This window comes from Chrysemys picta, unplaced genomic scaffold, assembly GCF_011386835.1.
Source record: "Chrysemys picta bellii isolate R12L10 unplaced genomic scaffold, ASM1138683v2 scaf378, whole genome shotgun sequence".
In the NCBI taxonomy this organism is placed as follows: domain Eukaryota; kingdom Metazoa; phylum Chordata; order Testudines; family Emydidae; genus Chrysemys; species Chrysemys picta.
The window spans coordinates 4,273-12,507 of NW_027053085.1; the positions used below are offsets into that span (position 1 = coordinate 4,273).

At 51.6% G+C, this 8,235-nt stretch overlaps 1 long non-coding RNA gene across 1 annotated transcript; it reads right to left on the bottom strand.

The window, feature by feature from the left end:
- Window positions 1-3,465: 3,465 nt before the first annotated feature.
- On the bottom strand, window positions 3,466-7,869 carry LOC135978669 (uncharacterized). Its single transcript, XR_010596047.1, has 3 exons — window positions 7,452-7,869; window positions 5,499-5,572; window positions 3,466-3,619 (listed from the first exon to the last, which is right to left on the bottom strand). It is a non-coding gene; the product is annotated as an uncharacterized LOC135978669 (long non-coding RNA).
- Window positions 7,870-8,235: the final 366 nt, after the last annotated feature.

The following is an 8,235-nucleotide window of genomic DNA, read 5'->3' on the forward strand; positions in this document are numbered from 1 at the left end:
CTCACAGGCTTAATCCCCCTTCAGGTGCCCGGTAAAAGGACCTCCCTGTAAACAAGGATCAAGGTCCATTCCTTACCAACCAAAATGCTTTATGGATCCCTTCCATAGCTGAGGCGGAGCAAACCCCCTTTAAAAAGGGTTGAGGTCTCTGTGGGTTTGAGCTCCTTAGGACCTAGCCTTTAAAATGCCCCGTGCCGTTGACCTCTCCCTGTCAGAAGGGTGCAGGTCTCCCCTTTCTAACTCCTCTTGGGCCGTTGGCACTCGCTGGGCAACGACACCACCCATTTCTGAGGGAACGGAGGTCTCTCCTTTACAGCGCTTTTCGCTCTGGCCCATTGGAAGACCCCAGGCTTAAGGACCACCCTGTAAGGAGGGTTTCGGTCTCCTTTGCCATGCAAATTAACAGGTCACTTTGACAGGCTCGGCAAAATGACTGCCCTGTAACCAGGGTGTAAGGTCTTATACCTCTCACGCTTAAGCTAGGGGAGCCTTTCTGTGCCTGTGGCTTAGCGACTCCCCCCGACCCTCCAGCACTTGAGAAGGGTTGAACTTCTGTTTCTCTTAGTCACAGTAAATTCCCACAGAATGATTTCTACTTGGCTTTTTTGAGATTTGAAGTGAAATCTTACTCGGGACCTATCCCGGTCAGATGGAACATGGTGTGGCGAAGGGGCGGCTGTAAGGGGATGGCGGAGGCCGTGGAAAATTCGCCCCTTTTCTCAAAAAAGCCAAGAAATGGCCCAACCAAGCAAACGTCACAAAGTCTGGAAATGAACAGGGGAGTTGGGGGGCTCCTTTCGGACCCTCACTTCCGTGTAATTCTTCCTCAAGTCCTTTTGCCCTGCCCAATTTACACCGCTCAACCAACCACAACTTTCACCCTTTGTTTTCTTGTGCACAAGAAAGAACACTGTCGGACTGATGAGCGCCAACTGCAGGGATTCGGACAGCTCCGTTAGTTGTGTCCGAATTCCTGGCCTTGTGTCTCTTTGGGGATAAAGAGAGGAGATTCCTCGGGCTACCTTTGAAGAGATTGATGTGGCGGTCCTTTCTGAAATGTGTTGATGTTGAGATGTTGTAGGTAGATGCGGTGGTATTCAGAGCCGGCACGTGGGTGCACCTAACCCTACTAACAGGACCGCGTCACAAGTAAGAGGGGTCTTTTCTGGTAAAGATAGGGGGCACAAAGTTGTCATTTTCTTGGTGGGGTAGGAGGTAAGTCGGGAAGGGTGTCGCTGAGGGATGGAGGATTGATTGGAAAGGGGACACTCAGCAGGATCCCTCCCTTACCTGTTCATTTCCAGATCTTTTCACATTCAGGACTCCCCCACCCCAACAGTGTAAAGGAGGTATATTTTACTAAAAAAAGGGTGACTGCCCTGTAATCAGGGTTCAGGTCGCTTTCCCTTTTCTCCTCCCTACATTGGCCCTCTTCATGCCAAGGTCCAAAGTGAGCGCCCTCTAACTAGGGTGTGGGTCTTTCCCTGTCTTTCACAAGGTAACACTGCCATTTGGAAGGTAGTTCTAGAAACCAGCCTCTTGAGAGGGTTCAGGGTTTGTCCTACTAGCTGTCCCGTGCCCTCCTCACTCACGCACTCAGCCAAGTCAAAGCCCGCGTCCTCTGCATCCACCTGGACCCGCCTTCTGCCGCAAGCTCTCCTCCGTTCTGAAAGAGATCGGTGCCGAAAAGAAGGAATTAGGGTAATTTCCGGCAGGGCCGAGTACCTTGCCAATGTCATCTGAATCTACCTTGTACGCGTGCTCTCTACTGAGCCACACCTAACCCGCTTCCCTCTCTCTTTCTAGCAACTCAAAGGACAAAATGAACAAGATGACACAAGCACCAAAGAAACTGCAGGAAAAGGGAAGAAAAAGCCACTGCCAACGGCTGCACACACCGCACACACAGCACACACCGCACCCTGTACCGAGGGATTGGGTTCGACACTTCTCCTAACAGGCTTAATCCCCCTTCAGGTGCCCGGTAAAAGGACCTCCCTGTAAACAAGGATCAAGGTCCATTCCTTACCAACCAAAATGCTTTATGGATCCCTTCCATAGCTGAGGCGGAGCAAACCCCCTTTAAAAAGAGTTGAGGTCTCTGTGGGTTTGAGCTCCTTAGGACCTAGCCTTTAAAATGCCCCGTGCCGTTGACCTCTCCCTGTCAGAAGGGTGCAGGTCTCCCCTTTCTAACTCCTCTTGGGCCGTTGGCACTCGCTGGGCAACGACACCACCCATTTCTGAGGGAACGGAGGTCTCTCCTTTACAGCGCTTTTCGCTCTGGCCCATTGGAAGACCCCAGGCTTAAGGACCACCCTGTAAGGAGGGTTTCGGTCTCCTTTGCCATGCAAATTAACAGGTCACTTTGACAGGCTCGGCAAAATGACTGCCCTGTAACCAGGGTGTAAGGTCTTATACCTCTCACGCTTAAGCTAGGGGAGCCTTTCTGTGCCTGTGGCTTAGCGACTCCCCCCGACCCTCCAGCACTTGAGAAGGGTTGAACTTCTGTTTCTCTTAGTCACAGTAAATTCCCACAGAATGATTTCTACCTGGCTTTTTTGAGATTTGAAGTGAAATCTTACTCGGGACCTATCCCGGTCAGATGGAACATGGTGTGGCGAAGGGGCGGCTGTAAGGGGATGGCGGAGGCCGTGGAAAATTCGCCCCTTTTCTCAAAAAAGCCAAGAAATGGCCCAACCAAGCAAACGTCACAAAGTCTGGAAATGAACAGGGGAGTTGGGGGGCTCCTTTCGGACCCTCACTTCCGTGTAATCCTTCCTCAAGTCCTTTTGCCCTGCCCAATTTACACCGCTCAACCAACCACAACTTTCACCCTTTGTTTTCTTGTGCACAAGAAAGAACACTGTCGGACTGACGAGCGCCAACTGCAGGGATTCGGACAGCTCCGTTAGTTGTGTCCGAATTCCTGGCCTTGTGTCTCTTTGGTGATAAAGAGAGGAGATTCCTCGGGCTACCTTTGAAGAGATTGATGTGGCGGTCCTTTCTGAAATGTGTTGATGTTGAGATGTTGTAGGTAGATACGGTGGTATTCAGAGCCGGCACGTGGGTGCACCTAACCCTACTAACAGGACCGCGTCACAAGTCAGAGGGGTCTTTTCTGGTAAAGGTAGGGGGCACAAAGTTGTCATTTTCTTGGTGGGGTAGGAGGTAAGTCGGGAAGGGTGTCGCTGAGGGATGGAGGATTGATTGGAAAGGGGACACTCAGCAGGATCCCTCCCTTACCTGTTCATTTCCAGATCTTTTCACATTCAGGACTCCCCCACCCCAACAGTGTAAAGGAGGTATATTTTACTAAAAAAAGGGTGACTGCCCTGTAATCAGGGTTCAGGTCGCTTTCCCTTTTCTCCTCCCTACATTGGCCCTCTTCATGCCAAGGTCCAAAGTGAGCGCCCTCTAACTAGGGTGTGGGTCTTTCCCTGTCTTTCACAAGGTAACACTGCCATTTGGAAGGTAGTTCTAGAAACCAGCCTCTTGAGAGGGTTCAGGGTTTGTCCTACTAGCTGTCCCGTGCCCTCCTCACTCACGCACTCAGCCAAGTCAAAGCCCGCGTCCTCTGCATCCACCTGGACCCGCCTTCTGCCGCAAGCTCTCCTCCGTTCTGAAAGAGATCGGTGCCGAAAAGAAGGAATTAGGGTAATTTCCGGCAGGGCCGAGTACCTTGCCAATGTCATCTGAATCTACCTTGTACGCGTGCTCTCTACTGAGCCACACCTAACCCGCTTCCCTCTCTCTTTCTAGCAACTCAAAGGACAAAATGAACAAGATGACACAAGCACCAAAGAAACTGCAGGAAAAGGGAAGAAAAAGCCACTGCCAACGGCTGCACACACCGCACACACAGCACACACCGCACCCTGTACCGAGGGATCGGGTTCGACACTTCTCCTCACAGGCTTAATCCCCCTTCAGGTGCCCGGTAAAAGGACCTCCCTGTAAACAAGGATCAAGGTCCATTCCTTACCAACCAAAATGCTTTATGGATCCCTTCCATAGCTGAGGCGGAGCAAACCCCCTTTAAAAAGGGTTGAGGTCTCTGTGGGTTTGAGCTCCTTAGGACCTAGCCTTTAAAATGCCCCGTGCCGTTGACCTCTCCCTGTCAGAAGGGTGCAGGTCTCCCCTTTCTAACTCCTCTTGGGCCGTTGGCACTCGCTGGGCAACGACACCACCCATTTCTGAGGGAACGGAGGTCTCTCCTTTACAGCGCTTTTCGCTCTGGCCCATTGGAAGACCCCAGGCTTAAGGACCACCCTGTAAGGAGGGTTTCGGTCTCCTTTGCCATGCAAATTAACAGGTCACTTTGACAGGCTCGGCAAAATGACTGCCCTGTAACCAAGGTGTAAGGTCTTATACCTCTCACGCTTAAGCTAGGGGAGCCTTTCTGTGCCTGTGGCTTAGCGACTCCCCCCGACCCTCCAGCACTTGAGAAGGGTTGAACTTCTGTTTCTCTTAGTCACAGTAAATTCCCACAGAATGATTTCTACTTGGCTTTTTTGAGATTTGAAGTGAAATCTTACTCGGGACCTATCCCGGTCAGATGGAACATGGTGTGGCGAAGGGGCGGCTGTAAGGGGATGGCGGAGGCCGTGGAAAATTCACCCCTTTTCTCAAAAAAGCCAAGAAATGGCCCAACCAAGCAAACGTCACAAAGTCTGGAAATGAACAGGGGAGTTGGGGGGCTCCTTTCGGACCCTCACTTCCGTGTAATCCTTCCTCAAGTCCTTTTGCCCTGCCCAATTTACACCGCTCAACCAACCACAACTTTCACCCTTTGTTTTCTTGTGCACAAGAAAGAACACTGTCGGATTGACGAGCGCCAACTGCAGGGATTCGGACAGCTCCGTTAGTTGTGTCCGAATTCCTGGCCTTGTGTCTCTTTGGTGATAAAGAGAGGAGATTCCTCGGGCTACCTTTGAAGAGATTGATGTGGCGGTCCTTTCTGAAATGTGTTGATGTTGAGATGTTGTAGGTAGATACGGTGGTATTCAGAGCCGGCACGTGGGTGCACCTAACCCTACTAACAGGACCGCGTCACAAGTCAGAGGGGTCTTTTCTGGTAAAGGTAGGGGGCACAAAGTTGTCATTTTCTTGGTGGGGTAGGAGGTAAGTCGGGAAGGGTGTCGCTGAGGGATGGAGGATTGATTGGAAAGGGGACACTCAGCAGGATCCCTCCCTTACCTGTTCATTTCCAGATCTTTTCACATTCAGGACTCCCCCACCCCAACAGTGTAAAGGAGGTATATTTTACTAAAAAAAGGGTGACTGCCCTGTAATCAGGGTTCAGGTCGCTTTCCCTTTTCTCCTCCCTACATTGGCCCTCTTCATGCCAAGGTCCAAAGTGAGCGCCCTCTAACTAGGGTGTGGGTCTTTCCCTGTCTTTCACAAGGTAACACTGCCATTTGGAAGGTAGTTCTAGAAACCAGCCTCTTGAGAGGGTTCAGGGTTTGTCCTACTAGCTGTCCCGTGCCCTCCTCACTCACGCACTCAGCCAAGTCAAAGCCCGCGTCCTCTGCATCCACCTGGACCCGCCTTCTGCCGCAAGCTCTCCTCCGTTCTGAAAGAGATCGGTGCCGAAAAGAAGGAATTAGGGTAATTTCCGGCAGGGCCGAGTACCTTGCCAATGTCATCTGAATCTACCTTGTACGCGTGCACTCTACTGAGCCACACCTAACCCGCTTCCCTCTCTCTTTCTAGCAACTCAAAGGACAAAATGAACAAGATGACACAAGCACCAAAGAAACTGCAGGAAAAGGGAAGAAAAAGCCACTGCCAACGGCTGCACACACCGCACACACAGCACACACCGCACCCTGTACCGAGGGATCGGGTTCGACACTTCTCCTCACAGGCTTAATCCCCCTTCAGGTGCCCGGTAAAAGGACCTCCCTGTAAACAAGGATCAAGGTCCATTCCTTACCAACCAAAATGCTTTATGGATCCCTTCCATAGCTGAGGCGGAGCAAACCCCCTTTAAAAAGGGTTGAGGTCTCTGTGGGTTTGAGCTCCTTAGGACCTAGCCTTTAAAATGCCCCGTGCCGTTGACCCCTCCCTGTCAGAAGGGTGCAGGTCTCCCCTTTCTAACTCCTCTTGGGCCGTTGGCACTCGCTGGGCAACGACACCACCCATTTCTGAGGGAACGGAGGTCTCTCCTTTACAGCGCTTTTCGCTCTGGCCCATTGGAAGACCCCAGGCTTAAGGACCACCCTGTAAGGAGGGTTTCGGTCTCCTTTGCCATGCAAATTAACAGGTCACTTTGACAGGCTCGGCAAAATGACTGCCCTGTAACCAGGGTGTAAGGTCTTATACCTCTCACGCTTAAGCTAGGGGAGCCTTTCTGTGCCTGTGGCTTAGCGACTCCCCCCGACCCTCCAGCACTTGAGAAGGGTTGAACTTCTGTTTCTCTTAGTCACAGTAAATTCCCACAGAATGATTTCTACTTGGCTTTTTTGAGATTTGAAGTGAAATCTTACTCGGGACCTATCCCGGTCAGATGGAACATGGTGTGGCGAAGGGGCGGCTGTAAGGGGATGGCGGAGGCCGTGGAAAATTCGCCCCTTTTCTCAAAAAAGCCAAGAAATGGCCCAACCAAGCAAACGTCACAAAGTCTGGAAATGAACAGGGGAGTTGGGGGGCTCCTTTCGGACCCTCACTTCCGTGTAATCCTTCCTCAAGTCCTTTTGCCCTGCCCAATTTACACCGCTCAACCAACCACAACTTTCACCCTTTGTTTTCTTGTGCACAAGAAAGAACACTGTCGGACTGACGAGCGCCAACTGCAGGGATTCGGACAGCTCCGTTAGTTGTGTCCGAATTCCTGGCCTTGTGTCTCTTTGGGGATAAAGAGAGGAGATTCCTCGGGCTACCTTTGAAGAGATTGATGTGGCGGTCCTTTCTGAAATGTGTTGATGTTGAGATGTTGTAGGTAGATACGGTGGTATTCAGAGCCGGCACGTGGGTGCACCTAACCCTACTAACAGGACCGCGTCACAAGTCAGAGGGGTCTTTTCTGGTAAAGGTAGGGGGCACAAAGTTGTCATTTTCTTGGTGGGGTAGGAGGTAAGTCGGGAAGGGTGTCGCTGAGGGATGGAGGATTGATTGGAAAGGCGACATTCAGCAGGATCCCTCCCTTACCTGTTCATTTCCAGATCTTTTCACATTCAGGACTCCCCCACCCCAACAGTGTAAAGGAGGTATATTTCACTAAAAAAAGGGTGACTGCCCTGTAATCAGGGTTCAGGTCGCTTTCCCTTTTCTCCTCCCTACATTGGCCCTCTTCATGCCAAGGTCCAAAGTGAGCGCCCTCTAACTAGGGTGTGGGTCTTTCCCTGTCTTTCACAAGGTAACACTGCCATTTGGAAGGTAGTTCTAGAAACCAGCCTCTTGAGAGGGTTCAGGGTTTGTCCTACTAGCTGTCCCGTGCCCTCCTCACTCACGCACTCAGCCAAGTCAAAGCCCGCGTCCTCTGCATCCACCTGGACCCGCCTTCTGCCGCAAGCTCGCCTCCGTTCTGAAAGAGATCGGTGCCGAAAAGAAGGAATTAGGGTAATTTCCGGCAGGGCCGAGTACCTTGCCAATGTCATCTGAATCTACCTTGTACGCGTGCTCTCTACTGAGCCACACCTAACCCGCTTCCCTCTCTCTTTCTAGCAACTCAAAGGACAAAATGAACAAGATGACACAAGCACCAAAGAAACTGCAGGAAAAGGGAAGAAAAAGCCACTGCCAACGGCTGCACACACCGCACACACAGCACACACCGCACCCTGTACCGAGGGATCGGGTTCGACACTTCTCCTCACAGGCTTAATCCCCCTTCAGGTGCCCGGTAAAAGGACCTCCCTGTAAACAAGGATCAAGGTCCATTCCTTACCAACCAAAATGCTTTATGGATCCCTTCCATAGCTGAGGCGGAGCAAACCCCCTTTAAAAAGGGTTGAGGTCTCTGTGGGTTTGAGCTCCTTAGGACCTAGCCTTTAAAATGCCCCGTGCCGTTGACCTCTCCCTGTCAGAAGGGTGCAGGTCTCCCCTTTCTAACTCCTCTTGGGCCGTTGGCACTCGCTGGGCAACGACACCACCCATTTCTGAGGGAACGGAGGTCTCTCCTTTACAGCGCTTTTCGCTCTGGCCCATTGGAAGACCCCAGGCTTAAGGACCACCCTGTAAGGAGGGTTTCGGTCTCCTTTGCCATGCAAATTAACAGGTCACTTTGACAGGCTC